The sequence below is a fragment of the Agelaius phoeniceus genome, chromosome 10, assembly GCF_051311805.1.
Source record: "Agelaius phoeniceus isolate bAgePho1 chromosome 10, bAgePho1.hap1, whole genome shotgun sequence".
NCBI lineage: Eukaryota > Metazoa > Chordata > Aves > Passeriformes > Icteridae > Agelaius > Agelaius phoeniceus.
This window is the reverse complement of record NC_135274.1, coordinates 7,215,978-7,239,241: the sequence shown is the minus strand read 5'-3', so window position 1 is coordinate 7,239,241 and position 23,264 is coordinate 7,215,978. Positions and strand designations below refer to the sequence as shown.

The 23,264-nt window shown below is 48.4% G+C and overlaps 2 long non-coding RNA genes across 4 annotated transcripts; both read left to right on the top strand.

The window, feature by feature from the left end:
* The first annotated feature begins 642 nt into the window (after nt 1-642).
* On the top strand, nt 643-2,699 carry LOC143694895 (uncharacterized). Its single transcript, XR_013183691.1, has 3 exons — nt 643-853; nt 1,471-1,746; nt 2,599-2,699. It is a non-coding gene; the product is annotated as an uncharacterized LOC143694895 (long non-coding RNA).
* Nucleotides 2,700-11,305: 8,606 nt separating this feature from the next.
* LOC143694868 (uncharacterized) lies at nt 11,306-16,851 on the top strand. 3 transcript variants are annotated; one of them, XR_013183601.1, is made up of 4 exons: nt 11,306-12,544; nt 13,563-13,606; nt 14,403-14,984; nt 15,554-16,851. It is a non-coding gene; the product is annotated as an uncharacterized LOC143694868 (long non-coding RNA). The 3 variants fall into 3 exon arrangements; XR_013183600.1 differs by having other exon boundaries at nt 11,306-12,017; nt 12,352-12,544; nt 14,403-16,848; XR_013183599.1 differs by having other exon boundaries at nt 14,403-16,849.
* The last annotated feature ends 6,413 nt before the right edge of the window (nt 16,852-23,264 follow it).

The following is a 23,264-nucleotide window of genomic DNA, read 5'->3' as shown; positions in this document are numbered from 1 at the left end:
CCCCCAAAAAACAGAAATAAACCCAGTCCTGCAGAATCTTTGCAAATCCTTGCTTTGAGCACACATATTCATGCTGAAATTAAAAAAAAAAATAAAATTGCTGAGCTTTAGAAAAAAAGCTCTTTGATTTATTAAATCTGATTGACTGGGTTCCTGGAGCATGTACAGACTTCACACAATGCAAATGGTGCTGATTAGATAAGATGGTGTTTAAAAAGAAAAAAGCCCAGCCATAGAAAGAAGATGCAATTAGATTAGCAGATCCAAGGCTGTAAGTGCAGATCGAATGGGCTATAAACAATTTAAGGCTTGGGAGAAGGCCAGTGTTGCTGAGTGTTCATTTATAGTCCAGTCTGCTGGCTCTCTAATCCAAGAGGAGAAAGCAAGGAAGAAGAGGAAAAAATTCTGGGAAGGGTGATTTTTCACACTGAGACCTCATCAGGTCATCTTCAAAGATTTCTGAGCATCTCTGCATCCACCTAATATTGTAGATATACTTATAAAAATAGATATATCTGTATATAGCCACTGAAACCCCAGAGCTGTGTGTTTATTTAGCCCTTCTACCCCCTTGGCTGTTTGTGTGTGCATCTGTCTTGTCTAAATCTTATTTTTGTGTCCATATCCAGGTGAATTCCAGGAGATCCCCAAGTGAACCACCAAGGCACCTCTTGCTCTTACACCTTGAATGTGGCTTTAAAAACAACACTCCCAATCACTCCTCATTGGGGTTTTCTTTTGCATGCAGTCAATGGAGTCTCCTTAAGAATTTCTGAGTGTTTTTCTGGATGCATGAATTCATGGCTTGGGTCCTTTGAGCTTTGCTGGCTGGAGAGGGATGCTGGAGGCTCATGTGAGTATTCCTGTTTTCCTGCAGCAGTGCTTCTGGGAGTTGAGTGTTTATGTAACTCCTATTAAAGGAAAAAGGGATTCTGAGCAGACAGGAAGAAGAAAGCCTGGGAGCTGAAGTTGAATGTACTCTGAGGTTATGAAATCAGACCAAGTGGCCATCCCTGGGCCTTTTGGATAGTGAGTGATGGGACTGTTCCCACAGGGTGACTGTGGGGTGTCCATGGGGGCAGATCTTCGTCTCCCTGCTCTTTGAAATATTCATGAACTTCCTTTCAGGGGGAAAAATCCCCAGCAAACAGTAAATAATTGTCTGATACATGGAACCAGGGACACTCACTTTCTTTTGGGGATGGTTTTGGCTTTTGTTTAACAACACCTACAAATCTGAAATACCAGAACCTTTTGCAGAGGGGAATTTCTGGTTGCCTGAATGGTTTTGATCCCCTCTGTAAATCTGTGTGGAGAGGCATTTTTCTCACTGTTCTTTATTTCCTACCCTGATTTCTAACCTGTCTTCTCATTTGTTTTATGTCCCTGTCCTTCACTGCAGGATGGCATCACCTCCTAATATAGCAGGGTCTGCCAATTCTGTTATTTGCTCTTTACTTCTTTTTCCAGCTCGTTAATGAAGAGGTGACAACAGATGGGTCTGGGAGTGATCTCTGCTGAGCCCACCAGGCACATCTCCCCTTCCTGACATGCTGCTGTTTGTCACCTTGCCTGGTTTATGGTTCCTTTCTCTCTTCCTGAGGCACATGCCTTTTCTCATGTCTGAGTCAATTTGAACAGACTATCAGAGTGATCTTTCCTGGGATGCTGGCTCAAATGTGTTTGTAAAGCTGAAATACAGTTTTCTGCCTCAGTTGGATGGAAGAATGGAGCATGTTGGACTAGGTAAGGGCTGAAAAATCACTGTTCTGGTTATTTCAGGGCACATTTGTTGTTAAGGATGGCTCAGCCTTGGGAACCCTCGCTGGATGTGTCCCCATCCTGGTGGTCTCTGCTCTCAGCAGGGGCACTGGCTGCAGCTCTTGGCCACAAGCAGCTGGAGAGGTTTGACAGGGACACCAGCCTTGCTACTCAGTGTCCCCCTTGCAGGGAGAGGCAGGCAAGGAACCTCTGTGTCCTACAGCCACAAGCTACAGCAGGGAGGAACTGAAGGTCTTGGAACAAACAAAGCTAAGAGGAAATGTTCTATCACAGTTGAGAACTTCACCCCTTGAGGGGCTGGTCTGTGACCCCCCCCCTTGCCTTGGGAGGCCCCTTTGGGATGTGGCTGCCACCAGCAAGGTGAGAACATGGCAATAAATTTCATATGACAGGTCTCAAATAGAAGTGTGGCTTAGCTTTCCACCCCTCCCTTGGCTGGGACAAAGCTTGGGCACAGGGAGGAAGCCTTTGTCTGTCCCTCCTTGGAGCCAGCAGGATGTCCCGGAGTGGCTGTGCTCTGGAACAGCCTCTGCTTGCACTCTGGCAGAGCCAGGATTTACCTCATGGCATCTGATGATTTTCCCTCCCCCCTAATTGGTTCCGTTAATTTATTGTGGACAGGAGCTTGTTCTGCCAAGTGCTAATTGCAAAGGTTATTGTTTCTGCCCTTTTCAGAGCACAGCAGGAAACCCTTCAATTCCATCACATGAAAAACAAGACAAAAAATGCCAGAAGTTTTTGTGCTGGATGTGTGTCCATCATCCCCTGTGGTGTTTGTGCCACAGAGCATGGGCTGCCATTTCCTTCCCTTTGCAGGGGAAACTCTCCTGTCCATGGCATGGGGGCTTCATCATGATGAAATGTGCCCTGGATCACAGATGTCCCTCATCCTCTGACCTGTTCTGGCCTGGATTTGGGAGGTAGGATGTGTGCATTCCAAAGGCTGGAAGCTGGTGAAATTATGCCATTCCCTGTGTGGAAATTCTTCCTGTCCTTGAGCATGTCTAGAAACATTTTTTGAGTGAGCAAGCCTGGGCTGGCACAAGGTGGTGGCACCTTGTCCCCCACCGTGGTTTCTGGTGGTGTCTGATGCTGCCTTCTCCATCCCCACCTCTACCCTCTACCCCCATCCTTCCCCTGGTGAAGGGAGCCAGGCACCCTGGAATCTGGAAGGGTTTTCCTGGCTACAGAAGCTGGGCACCTTGGGTGAAGTGGGATGTCTCAGAGCCAAGCTATTTTCTAGCACAGGAAAGGAGGAACAGTTACTGCTCCTAACTACAGTTATTTATTTGCTGCCAGGGCTTCAGCATCTGCCTGGATTAATCTGGATTTTGTGGTGGGCAGCAGCCATTCAGCCCAAGTGCCTGGCATTACAATTCTGGTGGATTTTGGAGGTGAAAAGCCCAGAGTCTTTCAGGGGCGTTTCTGCCAAGCTGTAAAGCTCATCCTGGTTCTCCATGCTGCTGGAAAACCTGGTGGAGCTCTTCCTCCTTGGTGAGGCCATAGGTGTTCCTGCCATACCTGTGAGCATCCTTTCCCTGTGCTTTCCACAGCCTCTGTCCCCTGGGGCTCTGTATTTGCTCTCCCAGGCTTTGTTCCCACCACAGGGTTTACTCTGGCTCATTTCCTCTTTATCTCATATCATGGCTGGTGTTTGTTTTTGTTCAGCAGCTCAGAAGCTTTTGGAAGTGAGTGTTTATAAACAGAGGGATGTTTGAGACTACATTTGGATCCAGCAGCAGGCTCCAGGGGTATTTTGTACAGATTATGGGGATGACTTTGTGCTGTTTCTTCCCTGCCCTCTGGCCCAGTATCCTTCTCATTCAGTCTTTTCCACAAAGCTCAGGCTTTCCCCTCCTCTTGAGCTCTCTCTGGTCTCACTCCCAGCAGGTACCCAAGGTGAACCATCCCTCACTGGGCAGATATGCACAGACTAACAGATTAATGACACATATTTCATTCTGTTCCAGCCTAGTCTAATGAAACATGATAAATGTTTTATTCTAAGTTTTACCAGCATTCTGTTTCCCCTATCCAGAAAGTCTGGCTGGCACCTGTGGGCAGCACTCGCATTTGAAAGAAGCACCGTTAAAATCTAGATTTCAGGGAAGGAGTGCATATATCAAATTTAAAGGCGCTTTTGAGCTTAAGATATAAAGGCAAATTACATTTTATAGTGTGACTTTAATAGCTGAGGAGCTGTGCAGGCAGTGAGGTGGCTGGTGGCAGCTCAGGCAGTATGTAGGACACCGTGCCAGCCATATGTGTCGCCATATCTCACATGCAGCCTTGCAAGTCATTGCTTTTTATTGAAGGCAGGAACTTGCCAGGATGTCAAGGCTGTCTTCTGCACTTTTGAAGAAGTGCCATGCTGTCTGTAATCCCCAAAGGCTGGTGACAGGAGGGCAGCAGGCACAGCCCCACCAGGTATCTCCTGTTCTCTGGGCCCCGTGTCAGGGGACCGAGGCTGGACTCCACTTCAGCACCTGCCCTTTTCTCTCCATAATGAAGAGTCACTTTTTATTCCTGTGTGCCAGGCTTCTTTCCTTCTGCCTTCATCCTCATGCTTTCCATCTGTCCTTCTGCCTAGCCATCCTTCCTCACAAATTCACAAATCTTTCCTTCCCAAAATTTGGCTGAGCCTCCCCGTCTTTGTGTTGAGTGCTTTGTGAAGGCTCATGCTAATACCTGGCCAGGATGAAAGCCTGACCTCTTGCAGGGCCAAATGAGGCAGCATTTTTTTACATTGTTGGCCAAAGGACAGACTCCTTGGATGTGTATCTCCCAGATATCCCTGGGCTTTTCCTGGGGATCAGTGTGTGCTTTGAAAGCTGCTTGTAGGAGAAAAGACAGCTCCATGTGGTGCACTAAATGGGTGTTGTTTCACATGCCTCAAACTGAGGAAGATTGCTGGTAGTGAAAAAGTCCAATCACAAAGGAATCTTTCTTGGTTATTCAATTTGTGCAATATCTTATTAGAGGGGAAAGCCAACTGTTATCTGCCCAGGAAAGGTTAATATAATAATAAGCAGATACTGACTTCTATTGAGATGAACATGATGATTTATTGACCCGAGAGGCAAATATGCAGTGAAGCAAAGCCAGGGTCAATATTCACCAGGAGGAGAATAAATTCTTGCATTTTCTACAATGGTGAGACCACACACATTGGTGTCACCAAAACACATTGGTGTTGGTAGTTGCTTCTTCAGTGAGACAAGTAAACATGGTAGACTTCCAACAGGTACTTCACTTCATTTCTTTAGAGAAAATGTCAATTTAGAAACGCTGCCTTTGGATGTTTTTGTCCTTGAAAACACTTCATGAAGTATTTAAAAGTACTTTCGTAAAAACCAACCAAACAATAAAAGCAACTCCCAAGGGTTGCAGTAGTTTTGGGTTGCCAGATGTATTTCTTGAATAAATGATATAATTTTATTGCATTTTATTTTCTTTATTAGAGAAATGCTCGGCTTTCAGCTTCTAAGCCTGGCAGCTCCCAGCCTGATCAGAGATGTTTCTGCACACGTTTTCATTTCGATTGCAAGCCCGTTTGTCATTTCTGAAATGCCTCAACTCAGAAATGTCAAGCATCTCTTGTAGTCAGCATGGAGAAAGGCAGCTCAGAATGCTGGCACCTGCTGCAGGGAGCAGCATCCTGCTGCCATGGGCCACACAGCCATGGGTGTGGGGGAATTTTTGGGAGCAGGGAGGTGCAGCATATGGGGATAACTGGTGCTTGGTTGGGCTGTGGTGGGTATCACCCTCCACAAGAAGTGTTTGATGAATTTTCTCCTCTTCCAGAGCTGGTGGTGCCCAAAACCTGGTCCTGGGAGCTGGTCCCTGTCAGCTGCTCCTCCTGGGTGAGAAACACAAATCCCTGTCTTGTAACACACCAAGGGGATGGGCATGGCAGGAATTGTAAACACACCCAGTGGGAAGAGGGAGAGGAATTGCACTTTTCCAACTTGAACAAAGTGACATGAACAGGGATATTATTTTAGAAAGTTTATCTCTTTTGTATCTATGGTGACAAGATCTTTATCGGGGTAAGACAGACTCCCGGGCTGTCTGCTCCTTGTTATCTCAGGGTAGGATGACAGTCTAAGTGTCACGTCTAGAAATGTTATCTCTCCTTTATTATTTCACTTGTGAGGGGCTAACTGGAGTGTTATCAGGGTGTTTACAATCAAAACACGTGCAGCTCAAGTGATAAAAGGGAGAACAGACATCTGATCTCCAAGGATATGAAGACAATGCAGCCTTGAGCAGGAGGAGATGGATCTTATTATTGAAAATGGTTTGGCAGGCTGGGGATGGACAAACAAATTCAGATCATAAGCTTGAGAGATGGGCTGGGGGAGAGGCTCACACTCAAACTCCTGCAGAAAATGGAAAAGTGATTGTATCAACAGCAGTCTTGGCTAAAAGAGAAATATTTTCCCATAAAACTTTTATGACTCTTTTTCTCTTTCTGTACTCTCTTCTCACTTGGAATGTGATATGGAAAGCTGTCAGGACCAGCAAGTGGAGTAGAGCTGCTCTAAGCCAGTGAGGATCTGAGGAAGCTTATCCAGGCTTGGAGGGAGGAGAGCAGAGAACTGCCAAGGCCACTGCTCAGGGAGCTCATTTCGATTAATTCCTTATCTTGCCTGGGTCAGTGCTGTGTTAATTTAGAGAGGGCACAGACACAGGGTTAGTGGTGACCATAAACCTTATCTGTGATCTCTTTAGGGACAGGGAAGCTAAATCCCTAAAGGGCTTAGGGAGCTGACCCAGGGATGCTTCTGCTGCTGGTAATTGAGAGGAGTTCAAAGCCATCCCAGACATCAGATCCTCATTAACCTACAGCAGGAGCAAACCAGGTGCCAAATGGTGTCAGGTTGTTTATCTAACATGAATAATCCTTAGTAATTAAAAATGGGGTTGTGCAACGCTCCATCCAAATCCAGGCCTGACTGCTGGATGTTGTTGTGCTCTTGGCTAGAATGGGCTGCCTGGTTTCTCTGGTATTGTGGAGGATGTGGCAGGCACATTGCATGCCTTCCTTCCTCTCAGGCCAATGGTCTCCAAGCCAAGCTTTACGGCTCCTATCCCACAAAAAGGATGATTTTCCATCATCTTTCCTCCCTTGTTTGTCTGTCCTGTGAGGTGATGGCACTCAGGTTTATGCCCTCCTATGGAGAATGAGCAGAGGGTCTGTGGTGGCCTTTGAGCCAGGAGGGGACCCAAACTGGAGCACAAATTCCAGCACCAAGGTTCCCTCTCTCCTTCAGGAAGGAGATGGGGAGGGTAGAGGGGATCTAGATATAGATGAGGGCTGGTGGAGGATGAAAATAGTGGGTTCCTAGTGACATCTGAGCATCTCTGTTACCTGGCTAAAAATGGGAATTAACTTCCTGCTAAGTAATCACCAGTAAATTCCTGGTAAGGGGAGAGAATGAGCATGAACTTGTGGGCAGTGTTATTGTGCATGGGCCTGTCTGCTTAACTCCACATGCCTCTTGCTTTGAGGACCCCCTAGATCAACCTGTTTTCAACCTGAGTGGCTCTCACCTCCCTCTAAGGACTGACACCACAGGGAGCCCTTCCTCACCTGGGGGGAGAACAAGGTAGCAGCTCCTCTGCCTTGTTTATGAGAAATAATCTCTGGTGGTGGTTTTCTTGTGTGAAAGCCCAGCTTTGGAGGGCCCCTGGGGCCACTTTGTACAGTGACAGTGACCCACTGGTCCCTCCTGCCCTTCATCTCTCACACCTTTAATTGCACTTGTGTTTCTGGAGCGGATGGAATTCATTATCCAGCAAACAATGTCCTTTGCAATATCAGCCTTAATTAACTGCTCCCCTCTGTATTTTTTCTGCTCTTATCCTCTCCAAATCTCCGTGCTGAGCCAAGCTGACGGCCCCCCACATGCATCAGTGCCAGCCAGTGAGCCATGACCAGATAAGAAGAAATGGAATTCCTTATCTCTTTTTTACAAATACATACACATGCACACACAAACACACAAACCTGGAAAAGGTCAAGGTTACTGGGAAGGGAGAAGGCCCTTCAAGACAACAAAACCCCTTCTCTTTTAAAATCTCCATAGCAACTGGATGGAGCATCATGGGATGTCGAGATGAGAGAGGACTATTCTTCCCCTACAACACTCTTTCCACTTCATTAGACTCTTTATCAAGTATCTCTGCGCTGGGCTGAGTGTATTTTTTTGTGTTGGGGAGCAGTGCAGAGGACTCAAAAGCATCCTGACCTTTTCAGTGGGACTTTGGGAGTTCCTTGTGGGAGTTGCATCCTCTTCCCCTGCCTTCCTCCCCCACAGCCCCCTTGTCTCTGGTTCACATGACCTTCTCATCAAAAACCCTGTGCCTGGTGAGGTATGAAGGGTTTCTTTAGAAGGAGAAAGGAGCAGGGAAAAAGAAGAGAAGAGTATGAGAATGTCCTTTGCTGGCTCTGGAGGTGTCAAGACCCCGGCTGTCAGAGCTGTGCATCTGCAGGGAAGATTAATGAGTCTGCTTAGAGGAAATCCAAATAAAATAGAGCAGAATAAATATCAAGTGACTGTGTGGGTGACGAGGGGAAGGGTGAGGAAGGAGCAAGGGAGTGTGACAGGGCAGAAGTAGATATTCCTCAGTCTGGTAAGTGAATTCCCCATGGAGGAGTGAGTGAGCACAGGAAAGAGCTTTGGATTTAATCCTGTTGTCCTCAAGTGCCAGGGCTGTGCATGGGTCTGTGAGAGCCTTTAAAGCACTGGTTGTACTGAGGCACAAACACTGGGTATTTTTATCTCCCCTTCCCTAGGAAAGCATTCACCATGGAGAAGAATTTTGTGTTCAGCTTCTCAACCCTTGGCCTGCCTTGTCTCAAGGTGCTTTGAACTGCTCTGCAGTGGGAGCACTGGTTGTTCTTAGCAAACATCAGAGCCTGGTTTGTCTTGGGCAGAGGCTTGGAGTGTGGGGAGGAAGGGATTTAAACCTTCCTACGGATCCAAAGCAGTGTGGGCAGGAGGAAAGGGATTGGGATTGTGCCCCTCTGCCCTGCTCAGGTGAGACCCCACCTGCAGAGCTGCCCCAGCCCTGGGGCCCAGCACAGGAAGGGCCTGGAGCTGCTGGAGAGAGTCCAGAGGAGGCACCAGGGTGAGCAGAGGGATGGAGCAGCTCTGCTGGGAGGAAAGGCTGGCACAGCTGGGGCTGTTCAGCCGGGAGTAGAGAAGCTCTGGGTGATCTAATGGTGGCTTTCCAGTACCTGAAGGTGCAAGAAAGATGGAGAATATTTCCTAGGGTCTGGAGTGCCTGGACAAGGAGGAATGGCTTCAAACTGACAGAGAGTAGGTTTAGATTAAATATAAGAAAGAAATTTTTCCCTGTGAGGAAGGTGAGGCCCTGGCACAGGGTGCCCAGAGAAGCTGTGGCTGCCCCACCCCTGAGAGTGCTCCAGGCCAGGTTGGACAGGGATTGGAGTAACCTGGGATAGTGGAAGGTGTCCCTGCCCATGGCAGGTGGATGGAATTGGTTGCTCTCTCAAGTGCCTTCCAAACCAGGCTATCCTATGATTCCATTATTCAATGGTGGCATCCCACAGGAGAAACTGGACCTTGGAGCTGACCTTCCTGGGGGAACTGTGACTTTGCTTTGGAATTGTGGTTACTTTTTGCTTTTAATCCTCTGGATTTTCACTTCTTCCAGGGAGCCACGTGTGACAGTCTGCAGGTGAATTTGAGCAGACTTCACACCACGAGCACCCAGCTGAGCATCCCTCCCCACCAGCTCAGGGTCTGCAACTCTGAATGTTTGAATCTACATGAGTCAGACAAGGAGAGGGGCTTGTTACCATGGCCAGAATTGATTCAGAAAGTGTTTGTAAAAAGAATTGATGCTGGACATGCTTGGACTGTGTGCTCCTGAGCTGTAAGATTTACATGGGTGTTTTAGGGAAAAAGAACCATTTAAAAAAAAAAAAAAGCTCTGCACTTTCTGTAGAAGTCAGGCTATGAATATCCCAGTCCCACGGCTTCAATCCTCATGGGAGTAATTTTCAAGTGGGAAATCCCATTAAGTCATAAAGAGCTCTTAAGTAGTTCCCTCTGATGAATTTGTGGCACTCTGCAAGTCCCATAATTCCCAATATCCAGATGAGGAAACTGAGGTTAAGTGACTTAGCCAAGGTCATGTAGCAAATCAATAACCACTCCAGCCCCTCTGCTGTTCACTCCATGTGTCTCTGCTGTCAGCAAAGGGGATCAATCCTCCCCACCACTGCCCAGCCCCAGTGGTGGACACCCAGGCTTTGAAATGTTGGATTATCTGGGAAAAAAGGGGCCCATCTTCATTCAGAGAGCTGGGCTGGGGGAGCAGTCACAGGGCTCCTTCACCTCCTTGTACCCACAGGTCCCTGAGTGGAGACATCCCCCCATTCCTGCTGCTCCCTGGAAGGAGCTGGAATTCCCACTGCTGGCACCAACTTCCCATCATGAAGTCTGGGTTTGAGACAGGAGCATCTTTGGTGTGGTGACAGAAAATTGCCTCGTGCAAGAGCTGTTGTCTGTGATGAGGGTGATATTCTCTGTCAGCCTCTGTGTGTTCTTCCTCTTTCCCACTGCTCAACTCTCTCCTTCCATGTTTCAGCTTCCTCCACTCATTTATTGAGCTCGTGAAGGGGGATGTACCAAGAATTTGGGGGAGTTTCAGGAGTGGGGATGTGTGTATTATGTGTGTGTATTGTCTAAGCTTGCTTCCTGTGCATGGCTGGTCCCAAGAAAAGGGGTTGTTTTTCCTGGGATCAGGCAGACTGTAATTCTGGGACTCTTAGGTTACTTATTCCAGTTCACCTGTTTGTTGTCTTCATCAAGGAATCCCAGAGTGGTTTGGCTTGGGAGGGACTGTAAAGCCCATCCAGTTGCACCTCCAGGGACACCTTCCACTATCCCAGGTTGCTCCAAGCCCTGGCTTTGGTCACTTCCAGGAATCCAGGGGCAGCCACAGCTGCTCTGGGCACCCTGTGCCAGGGCCTCACCTCCCTGACAGGGAAGGATTTCTCCTGTCTATCCAATCTAAATCTGCTGTCTCTTCACTTTCAGGCCATTACCCCTTTATCTCTTGTTCCCTCAGGAGTCACACAGGAATGGGAGATGCTGGATGAAGGCATCTTCCACTTCCCATGCAGGTGTTTCTCCCCCTGACGCTGCCTTGCTTCCCTGTTCTTCTCCTTCAGCTTTCCTGCAGCTAACTCAGAGCTATTTGAATTCCTGGTCCTGCTCTTGCTGCAGTGGTAGCTGTTGCTTGGCTGTCAGGCTCCCAGGTAAAAGGTACAAAAACACAGGGAGTGAGCACAACTGGAATTTTGGGGTTCACCCATTGACATTTGGCTGCCCTGTGCTGCCTGGGGTGCCTCCCACAGCCCTGCTGGGTGCTTCCCCCAGAGGCTGGGCCTGACAGGTAAATGAGAAGTTGTTCTCCATGCCAGGCTCCTTCCTGCTTTGCTGTAAGGTCTCTGAATGGTGGCACGTGCTTCATTTATGTCTCCTTCTTCCTCCTGATCAGCACTTCTCCAGGTGTTTGGCACTTGCCAGACTTCTGGCCTCCCTACTCCTGCCCAGATTAACCTGCAGGAAAGGTGCTTTTGGGAATATTGCAGGTGGAATGGTCAGGAGGAAGGTCAGCACCCTGCTGCACTATCTCTCATGGATTTACAGCTTTCCAGCTCCTCCAGGAATGCCCTGACCTAATCCAGAGCCTGCTCTGTGTCATGGCCCCAGTGCTGAGCTGGCACTGCTGGTGCCTTTCCCAGCATGGAGAGGGCACTGGGATGATGGATGAGAGCTCCTGCAGGGGAGAACTTGGTCCTGGTGCTCCTGGAGGCTTTCCAAGCCTGGCTTTGCAGTTGGCCAAGTGTTTCATTTGTTTTGATGCTTTTCATGTCTTTGGGCAGCTTGCTGTGTTTATTTTGGGGGGAAGGTCAGCACTCCCAGCTGATGCTGGGAGAATGCTCTGGGGGAGAAGCATCCCTGGAGACAGCCCTCCTTTCAGCAGCACATGGCAAAGCTCTGAGACTTCCCTTTCAGTGGGAGGCACAGGAGATATTTTGGACTGCAAGCTGTGGCTTTAAAAAAACCCACCCAGTAGTGATTTGAGGTTTCCTTCTTGAAGCCTTCCTGACTTTGAACATAAATTGCATCTGTTTTGGTAAGCAGGCTACCAGCAAGCCAGACCTGTTCCTGGGATTACTGTGACCACAGGTATAGCTGTTTGTTTTCCATATGGGATGACTTAGGCCCCTGCTCCCTGCCATTATGTGCTTGGATTTTACCTTCCTCCACGTCGTGGCATTTTGGAAAGAGCTGCATGTTTTACAGAGCAGCTGTGTTGTCTTAATGCAGCTGGAACTTGTGTTTGTCTCGGGGCACAGCAGGACTAGGAAGAGGTTTTATTAGATCCTTCCAAGTCCCAATAATCTCTGAGTCTCTCAGATCTGTGGCTGTCAGCTGTGCTGCTCTCGCTCCGTGGGACGGGGTTGGAAGCTGAAGATGGGAAATCACTTGTGTGTGATCCTTTATCTGCTTCATCTCACAGCTACTGCTGCCCTCCTGGCTGTTTGTAGCAGCCAGAGAGCACCTAATTCTTGTATCCCAGACCTTAAACCACAGCCTAGCAGCCTCTAAGGGATCCTCCCTGCTTGGGGTGCTGTTTGTGGGACTGCTGGTGGCTCTGGATCCCAAGGAGCGTTCCCATCCCATCACCACCGGCTGCCAGCATCGGGATCACGGTAAGGCTGCTGCTCCCTGCCCCCAGAGTGTGTCCTGTGTGTGTCCTGCTGCCAGAGCTGGGCTTTGCTGCCTGCTTTTCCTCTTCCAGTTAGAGTCTCCCGGGTCCCCTGTGTTTGGATGTGCACTCTCTGACTGGGGTGAATTCCCTTGGTGCTAGCAAATGTTTTATTTCATTGCTGCACTCCCCTGCCTTGCACCTCATCCTGTGATGGGCACATTGCTGGATCAGAGATGTCTTGTTGCTCTCAGAATGGTTTTCTTTTCCTGCAGTGCATTCCTAGTGTATATTGCTACTGTCACATATTGCTGTACTGCTCTCCTCTCACCCAGTGCTGGCTGCAGTGGGCATGGGAGACATCCCACTCCTTAAACACCATTTGAGGTTTTCTCTGGCAGAGATAATGTGAGGATCATGCAGGTCACTCTCTCTTCTAATTCCTTGTGTGTATCAGCTGTAAATTCACCTCCTGCAGCTTTTGCACCACGGCTCCATGAATGAACTTTTATTTTAGGCTTGTGTAGCATCTCCTGTGCTGACTGTACCCCTTGTATTTCAGTCTGTGCTTTCCCTTGGCATACAGCTTAGAACTCCCATTGTCCTCGTGCTGTTGTGACTGGTGGAGTTCTTTTAATTTGTCTGCATTTTGCTGCATCTTTGTTTCCTTCCTCTCAGAGCATCGGGGAGGTCTTTGTTGTCCAGCACACTCATGGCTGCTATGTGTCACCATGCCTCTGCTTGCTTGTTTGGGAGCTGCTTGTTTCCTAAAACTCAGCCTGGAAAGGGATGCAAATCACATCCTTGGGCTTCTCTGATCCATGTTCTCAGTAAATGTGCATTGCTGTGTTGTCCCAGCAGCTTCTTGTCCCTTTGTTTGGCTGCTTTTAACAATTCTTACAGAGTTTAGGGGAATACACAGGGGTTTTCTCCTTCCTCAGTTCTTTCATACAATTCTCTATTCAGGGAATTTCCTGCTGCTTTTTACTTAATTGTGGGTTTTTTTTCTGTTGTTCCCAAAGGCCACCCAGGGAGTTGGACATCATGGAGCTGGACACACACCAGGGTAGGTAATGGATGTGACCCCCAAAATTGGAAAAACCACATGGAAAGTCTGACTCAACCTGAAGGCTCTGGACCAGAGCTGGGAGACTTTCCCAGTCAGGGGCAAACCAGGCAAGCTGTATTTTCTGATTCATGCCAGAGAGCTGCTCCTGGCCTGGCTTGGAGCAGTGTCCTGCATTTTGTTTCTCCCTCTGTGCCAGCCCATGTCTTTGCTCTCACAGAGGATCCTTGAGTGCCTTCCCTGAGCTGCTGCCTGAGCCAGCTTTGCTCAGCTCAGACTTCAGCAGATCCTGCATCTTGGTGGCATTTCCTGGGGCTTTGGCATCTTTTGTGCCGGGAGCAGGCAAAGCAAAGGGTCCCTCTGTGCAGCTTTGCTCCCTGTGGTGCCTCATTGTGCTGTTTGGCAGCGGGAAGGAGCATTTTGCCTCACTCTGCAGGGACAGAGAGGGGCACCTTTAGTATTTGATGTTCCTGTGGGTCAGAAATGTCTTTGTGGAGGGTGTCAGGGGGTTTTCCTCAGCTTGCTGCTGGTGTGCTGTGCTGTGCTGCTCTTGGAACACGGCACAGGCTTTCCCCAGCAGCGTTTCAGCTCTTTGTTCTCTCCCTTATCCAGCCCCTCGGGTAATTGCCCAGTTTCCCCACAGTGAGCTAAAGAGCCTCTTATTGCTGAGCACAGCCCCTTTCATTGCTGCTGCTCAGGGCCAGGCTTTGGGATTCAGCCCTAGCCGTGCCTCCCCCTGTTCCTTTGGGTTTCTTCCTTGCCACGTTCACACCTTTCCACTTTCATGTGCCTGCAGGAGCCGACTCGCTTCTGACACCGAGCTCAGTCTCAAAACATAAAAGAAGAGAAAGTCGGGACAGAAAAGCATTGGAGCTTTCTTCTTCCTCCACACCTGCTGTTCCTGGTCGTCAGGCACTTCCAAAGAGGAGAGTTCTCCAAGTTCCCAGTCATTACCCTTTACATAAGCATAATATAGTGCTGCACTTCCTACAGGGAAGCTATCTATTGTAGCAATCTGTAAAACAAAAGCTGGATTGCTCCTTCTCCCATTGCTCCCAGAATCAAAGAGCTGCCTGCTGTTCCTCAAATGGGAAGGCTGAAAGCCTTCATCAGAGGGTAGTTCATTTTTACACGACATTTTTACACTCAAGCAAAACTGAAAGCAAGGCATAATTTGAAACAGCCACGCTCGCCATTAGAGCAGAACCACACAAATAAAATGCCTGGGATGATGGAGTTGAATATGTTGCAGTCAGAAAAATGACAGTTTGCAGGGAACAAGGAAAACTAGATGGATGAATGGGAATTAGTGAGGAGCAGACTTCCAAGGCAGACAAATCAAATTGAGAGCGTGGATCATTAGATTCAAAGGAAGCAGGTAAGGAGTGCACTAAATTGTACCTTAAACAACAAACCAAGGGCTCCAGCCTCCAGGGAGAGGGGATGGAACAGGGCTTGGGAAATGTGAGTGGCTCCCAGGTGTGTCCTGGCCGCTGGGCATTGTGACCTCACCCAGGTCACTGTGTCCTTCACATCAGCTCCTGTGCTGGGGCGTGGCAGGCACTGGACATAGAGGATGCTTTGAAGATCTGCAGATGTGCCCAGCTCCAGAGGAGAGAGCTGAAGGCTTCCTGGATGGCCTGTCCTGGCACCTGTCACCTTCCAGGGCTGATATCCATTGTGTGGAGCTGGCTCTTTGCCTGTTTTTATCCCGGAAGGTGAAGGGATATACAAGGGGAGAAATTACTGAGTTGTTGAATTTTTAAAAATTAATTGTGCATGATTATACCCAAGGAAGTGGGGTGGAAGAAATACACTTCACATACAGCAGCACTTTGCAGATGTGGGAAAATGTGGCATGGTTTGGACCTGCCTGGAAACAGCTGAGCTGGGGGAATTTGTGTATTTTAAAAATAAAGCTCTTGTTATTCTTGGGCAAACTTTCAGGTCACTGTAACACAGAACTGAAGGTCACAATTCCTAAGAAGATTATGAAATGCCCCAGATACTCAGTGTGATAGTCTAGACAAGGCAACTGAGGGAGAGATGCTGAAGAAAGTTCCTGGGACTGGTACAGGAAAGAAAAGCCCTCAGGTCTCAGATTGGTACAGGAAAGAAAAGCCCTCAGGATGGAAAACTCCACACAGAGCTTCCCTTGATGCTTCTGCCTGCACTCTCCTGCAGAGACTGGTCCCAGCTGAGTCAAGGATAAAACTCATGGTCACAGGGGAACCACTCCCTTTGGAACCCCGTCTGGCTGAGGTGGAAGTGTCACTGGGTCTCACAGAGATGTATGAATGGAATGATAAGGAAAGTTCTCCAGCAGGAGCTGAAAAGCACCACCCTTGCTGGGAGTATAAGCCAACAGATGCTCTACAAAAGCAAAAGTGATCTGATCATTCCCACAAGAACCATAGAATCGTAAAATCATGGAATCGTTTGGGTTGGAAGGAACCTTAAAGCTCATCCAGTCCAACCCTCTGCCATGGGCAGGGACACCTTCCACTATCCCAGGGTGCTCCAAGCCCTGTCCTAGCTGGCCTTGGACACTTTCAGGGATGGGGCAGCCATCCCTTCTCTGGAAAACCTGTGCCAGGGTCATATTATAGGCCTGATATTAATGCTGTGTAATTGAGGGAGAGGCCTCCCCTGCTGTCCCAGTTTATCCGTGGTTATCCCAGGTTTAGCCACTTGAACCTATTACTGAGCAGCACTGATCTGAACATGGCAGTTGTGAGGATTCTTCTCTCCTTCCTTCCTTAATTAATAGTCTCTTTATTTTATCAAAGGCTTCATTTGTTGAAGATGTTCAGCATGTCCAGAGCTTTCCCATTCCCTTGGCAGCCTCCCACATTTCACCCTGCCATCAATCCCATCCCAATTTGCTTGCCATGCAAGGTGTTCCCCTGCTGGTTTAGTTGGCCAGCCTGGGATGTGGTTCCTTCCAGCAGCTCTTAAGAAAACCCTTGCACATCCTTTCCTCCATTTTATCCCCTTTTTCCTTTTAGCTCTGGTTATTTGCAGCAGGCTCTGGCAGCTGTAAATGTTAGTTAAAGCCTTATTGATGCCCGGTGTTTTCCAGCCGCCTGGTGCAGCAGTTTATTTGGGTCTCCGGTGATGTTTAGAGATGCATTTCCTCTCATCTCTCCCAGCTATATTTTACTGTTTGCTCATTTGCTTGATGACAGTTTGCTGCTGGGTTTTGGAAGAGCTTTGCAGTGCATTATCTTGTGAGTTAATCCTGACCTGCTTCCTTGGCTCCAGCAGCTGCCCTGGCACGTCCTGAGCCGGACGCTGCTGCTGTCAGGAATTTTCTGCCAGGTTTTTGCTGTCAGTATTTTTGGCCATTGCTCTGTGTCATTCATGTCTGGATTAAGCTCCCCTGTGATATCCTGAGGGCAAGATGAGCTGTGTCACTGCACAAGGCATCAGCCTTGGTGCTGTTGGGGAGGTTCCTGATGGTTGGAGGAAGCTCCAGCCCACGGGGTCTGGCTGGGATGGTTCTTGCTACGAATCCACATTCTGTGATTCTTGAGCTGTCCTAGGAGACTGCTTCACCTTTTTCAGGATGATTTAAAAGGATGTGCTGTTCAGGATTCCCACTCGAGTGTTATTTATTAGTTTTGTAGTGTCTTCCAGGCTGCTTTCTTCAGGCTAGTGTTGATTCCTTGGGGACAAAGGAAACAAAGGCAGGAGAACACTTGCAGGAGGGATAAAACAGGAGTCTGACTGATATCTTCTCTCTCTCTCTCCACGGTGTTTTTTCACAGATCAAAAAATCAATTAAGGGCGAATTTCACTGGGAACTCTTTAAACAATGTGATATTTCATTAGAGATTATTGCAGGCTCTTTAACATTTGCAGTCCAGGTGTGAATTACAAAATTAGCCAGATTTCTTTAATGATTTCCTCCGAGGTAACATTCCTCCAAGCACCCTGTGCCTGGAGCAAGCTGTGCAGCTGCTGCTGGAGAGGGGTGTTTATTGCCTCCCCCCACATCCTGATGGAGACACAAGACTGGAGGAATGGTTTTGATTGTGACAGCAGCCTGGCTGGGCACAGGGCTGTGGCCTGGAAGATGAGAACTGAAGGAAATAAGAGTGGAATGCTGTAGGAGAGGTAGAGAGGAGCTTTGAGATGAGCAGATTTGGGGTTGTTTCCCAATCCCTTCTTGAGCTGTTACCAGCACAAGCTTGTGCCTTTGTGAGACTTTCCTATGGCTTTCCAGGTCCTTCCCTTGTTCCTGGATCTGTCCCTCCTGCCATCTAAACCCCACAACACCGAGACAGAAGCACTCTGGAAGTGCCAGTGAGCTTTCACTGCCATCTGGATTCCTTGGGACATGTTGCTCCTTCCAAACCCTTCCCCTCCTGAAGGCACAAAGAGCTGAGCAGTCTGAGTCCTCTGCTCCAGTGCAGCTCCCTCTCCATCATTAATCCTGCCTGGAACTTGCCCTTTTCAGTGCCCATTCCCTCCCTCGTCCATCTTGCCTTATTCACAGCCCAGTTATTGATCCTTATTTGGGGCTCATCTGTCTTAGTGAGCTCAGGGAGCCACCCCTGGCAGGGAGAGGAGCACCTTTCATTGCTTTCAGGGTGCTGTGGTTGGGTGGGAGGGAAATAGGTGAGTTTTGGGATGCACCACTGCAGGTTTGATCCAGCAGTTGCATTTCTCAAGTGCTGACTGCTCTCCCCACCCGAGCACCTGCTCTTCTTGGAGATGCTGCTTTTCCTTACAAATTTTTCTTTTCTCTTAAAACCATCACAGCTGCAACAGCCCCATTACAGCAGCTCAGCCTCTCCTCCCTCTCCCTTGAAGTCAGTAAGACCAGGATTGGTCCTCAGGGCTCCTGTAGAACCATGTACATTTGTGTTTGTCCCGCTCTGCCCCCCTTTTCCCATTTCTTGTCCCCTCACCACAGTTCTGCCTGCATTCTTCTCTCTCTGCACAGCTCTGCCCTGCCCCAGGAGATGATGGAAGGTTCCCTTGCTCACTGCAGTGAGGAAAGGCAGCTGATAAAACCCCACCCTCTGCACTGACCATAATTGCTTTCCTGGAGAACAGGAGGGAGAGGCAAACAGTTCTGATACTTTCCTTGAATACTCTCTTGGGCCCTAATTATTTTCAGCTTAGGATATTTTCTGTGTCAGGGAAGACTCATCTGTCTAATAATCCTTGCTGGATTTCACTTCCAAGTACTTGCCCAGCCCTGCCTTGAGCCACATGTAAACTTTCCAACCCCCTTTCCTCATAACCATCTTCCTTGATTTGCTGTGGATCTCTTTGATTGCTTCTCTCTAATGCTCCTTGTTCTGGGGCTGGATCAGGTGGTTAAAGAGCAACTGTGTACCTGAAGGGAGGTTGTGGCAAGGTGAGGTCAGGCTCTGCTCCCAGACAGTGACAGGAAAAGAGGAAATGGCCTTGAGCTGTGCCAGGTTGGACACCAGCAGGAATTTCATGGCAAAGGTTGTTAAACATTGGGAGAGGCTGCCGAGGGAGGTTTGGAGTTCACATCCCTGGAGGTGTCCAAGGAGCCCCTGGATGTGGCACTCAGAGCTCTGGGCTGGGTGACAAGGTGAGGATCCATCAGAGCTTGGACCTGATGGTCTTGGAGGACTTTTCCAACCTCAATGATCCTGGGATTCTGTGATCCTTCCCTGCTCCTCCAGTGACTCAAGATTTTTGAATCCCCCTCACCTGCCTCTTTTCTAGGCTGCAGCATCCCAACCCATTGGGTTGCTCTTCATGGAAAAGCCATTCCAGACCTGATAAAGTTCTTGCTGTCCTTCCAGGAACCTTTCCTTCTGTATTCCTCCTGCTTTGCACTGCTGGAGCCATGCAGGGACACATCCACATAGCTCACCTGCAGAGTTTTGGGGTACTTTGTGTTGTTTGAAGGAGCTGCATGTTTTGGAGGAGTTGGCCCTTACTTGTGAAGGTTTTTATTACATGAACCTTTTCACCAAAATGCCATTTTTTATGAATCCTGAAAGAGCACTCTCTGCAGCTTCCAATTACAATCCTGGCTGCATCTTACTTGAATGGTGTTTACTATTCAGGGTGGATTTGAAAATGCATTTTGGGAGGCATCTTTCAATTCATTTGTAGTGGCTAACATTATCCCTAATGCTGGAGGAAATTAAAAATGCTTCCTGCTTAGAGGCAATGAGTTGAAATGAAAATGTGCTGTGTGCTGGTCCATGGCAACATCACTGAAATGTCTGGATGTGGTGCCAGGTGCTGCTCTGTGAGTTCAGCTGTGCCCAGAACCACCTGGAGCATCTTTGGTGGCCTTTGATGGGAGAGCTGAGTGACCAAGCTGGGTCTGCTCTGGGGAATCTGCTGAAGCTGCTCAGTGCACTCAATGTTTACCCAGATAATTTAGTTCAGATGGGCTGGTGGGGTCATGTGGGCACAGCTGTGTGCCCTGAGTGCAAGAGAGACATGGAGGGGCTGGAGCGTGTCCAGGGAAGGGAACAGAGCTGGGGAAGGGGCTGGAGCACCAGGAGAGGCTGAGGGAGCTGGGAAAGGGCTCAGCCTGGAGCAAAGGAGGCTCAGGGGGAACCTTCTGGCTCTGCACAGCTCCTGACAGGAGGGGACAGCTGGGGGTGGTCAGGCTCTGCTCCCAGGGAACAGGGACAGGACAAGGGGAAACAGCTTCAAGCTGGGCCAGGGGAGGCTCAGGCTGGACATCAGGAGGAATTTTTCCATGCTCAGGCCTTGGCAGGGGCTGCCCAAGGAGGTCTGGAGTTCCCATCCCTGGAGGTGTCCAAGGGATGCCTGGATGTTGCACTCAGTGCTCGGGGCTGGGTGGCAAGGTGGGGATGGGGCACAGGTTGGACTCTATGGTCTTGGAGGGCTTTTCCAACCTTAATAATTCCATGATGTGCCATTTATTCTCTTCACCCTTGGAAGTCCAGCAAAGTGCAAGGGGTAAAGGCTCAGGAGGATTTGGTTTTGGGAGCTGTGGTTTCATGACTTGGAAGGCTCTGGTTAACCCTGTCAGGAGCACTGGGTTCGGATCAGCTGCTGGAATGCTGTTCCACTTCTGCTGAATTATCCAGATCTCATGGAATAGTTTATATTGGCTGAGGAAAAGGAGTCAGCCCAACATAAAACCTGTCCTGATGTGGTCTGAGCAGGTTTGGGCCAGCAGTGAGAGCCTGAACTGGGCCAGTGTGTTGTGTCCCCTACAAGGGGCACTGGGACAGGACTGACAATTCCATCCATGATGCCTGAGAGTGTTCCTGTGCAGTGTTTGTATTTTCACCTTCCTGAAGGGAACGTGCACAAGTAGATAAAAACCTGCTCTAGTGGATTCCAGCATTAAGTCAAGAGACTATTGGATTTTTTCAAGGGCTCACACAACTCTCCTAAAAAGCAGGTTGTTATGTGTTAGTTTGGAGCCCTTTTGTTCAGCCTCAGGTGTTTTCATTCCTTCAAGGTATTTACTGAAAGGACAAGAAGAAAATGACTCAAGGTGGCACCATGCAAAAAATTCTGTGTTCAGCACAAGAGTGCTACATTTTGGCTTTTCCTCCAGCAGGAGTGGGATACCTTGCCCCTCTTTTGAGTCAAGTGTCAGATTAGAAGAGTAGAAAGAGGAAGAATAGCACCTCTAAATCAAAATCACTCTGAAAGAAGACACTGCAGAGCACAATTGTCCTTCTCTGTGTGAGGGAGAGGTGGTAAAGAAGGTACCATGTGTGATATGTGTTGGTTGTGTTCCTTGATTGTCTCATGGCATCAGCCAGGATGAAGAGACACAGAAACATGAGCAAACTTTAAATAATTCCTGTAATTGAATACAGTAAATGAAATGAATTCATTTCAGTTGTTCCTGCTTATGCAGCAACAGTATTTTTTTTTCTTCTCCTTTGCTTTCCCTTTTCTTTCTTTATTTTTTGTTTTGTTGGCTTTTTTTTTGTTTTGTTTTGGTTTTTTTTTGTTGTTGTTGTTTGTTTGTTTTTTGGAGGTTTTTTTTGCTTTGATTTTTTTGTTTTGTTATTTTCTTGTTGGTTTTTTTTGTTTGTTTTTTTTTTTTTTGGGGGGGGGTGTTTTTAGGGCATATTTTTAAGGGGTCTAGCAAAGGATTTTAATGAATCTCTGGGAAATATTCCTGACTTGGTTTGTAATTCTGAATCCTGAAAGCTGCTTGGCTGGGAAACTCCATAAACCCTTACATTTATTTGAAATCTCTGTCCTGGAGCCTTGCCTTGGTATGGATGATGCATTTAAGCTGAGGGGAGGCAGAACAAGAAGAGCTGACCTCGTGTTTTGCACAATGGATTTTGCAGGCAGAGATTTAATAAGGGGAATTCAATATTTTTTATTCAAGGTACTGTTATCCATATGCTACTTTTCAAAACCTGCATCTCCCTGCAAATATCTCACTGTGCTTGTAGGTTTGTCTTGAGGTTTGATTTTTGCCTGGAAAGGGAAAGCAGAGTTAAGGTTGTTTATGATGTTTAACTCTGACTGCAGCATCTCATTTGTTGCCTGGACTTGTTCAGGGGGTTTTCAGCACCACCTCATTACTGAATCTTCTGCTTTGCCACATTTACTGCTCTTCCAAGGGTCTCTTTTAGGCAGGTAAAGGCATTTCTGGTGCATTTATCTGGGCACTGATGGGCTGGGAGAGCTGGGGGGGCTCAGCCTGGAGGGGAGAAGGCTCCAAGGAGAACTGAGAGACTGTTCCAGTGTCCAAAGGGGCTCCAGGAGAGCTGGAGAGGGACTTGGGACAAGGGGTGGAGTGACAGGATAAGGGGAGAATGGCTTCCAGAGAGTAGATTTAGATGGGATATGGGGAAGGAATTGTTCCCTGTGAGGGGGCTGAGGCCCTGGCACAGGTTGCCCAGAGAAGCTGTGGCTGCCTCTGGATCCCTGGAAGTGTCCAAGGCCAGGTTGGATGGGGCTTGGAGCAACCTGGGACAGTGGAAGGGGTCTCTGCCCATGTCAGGGGCTGGATGGGATGAGTGTAAGGTTCCTTCAGCCCAAGCCATTCTGGGATTCTATGTGTATGTGAACCAAAACTCTGCTCCTTTTCACCCCAAAGCACATTAAAGCTCTCACAAGTGCAGCCATCTGTGGCTAAAACAAGCTGAAATAGAGAGCTTGTGGATGTGATTAGAAACATTTCATCATACACTGCACCATCCTAGTCCTGACCTCCAGAACTGGAGAGGAGAGCCTTGGTCTGGTGCTGCCCGTGATGGGCTGAGCAATGGGATTCAGCCAGCACCAGCATCCAGCATCTGGAATGGCCTGCTTAGTCCTCAGGGATGCCATTTGTTCCTCTGTGCTTCCCTCCATTGTTTGAAGGTGGATAATCTCCCTGGTACAGTGGGTATTTGTTGTTGGACTTAGCCAAAGCTGCAGCAAAGCTCGGGGTGAAGGCAGGAGCAGCTGCTGAGTTGTTCCTCTGATGGATTCACTCAGCCCCCCCTGCTTTGTGCCCACTCACCTCTTTATTTTCCTCCCTCTCCCTTCCCTGCCATTCCTTTGCTGTCTTTATTCCCTTTCCTTTCACCTTCCCTGGCACCTGCCACCCCAATTGAGGAGCCACAATGGGAAGTTCCCCTTGCCCAAACACTGGGGACATTTGGTACTAGGTAGGAGAGAAGCAGCCAACAAAATGCAAGTTAGTTTTTATTCCAGG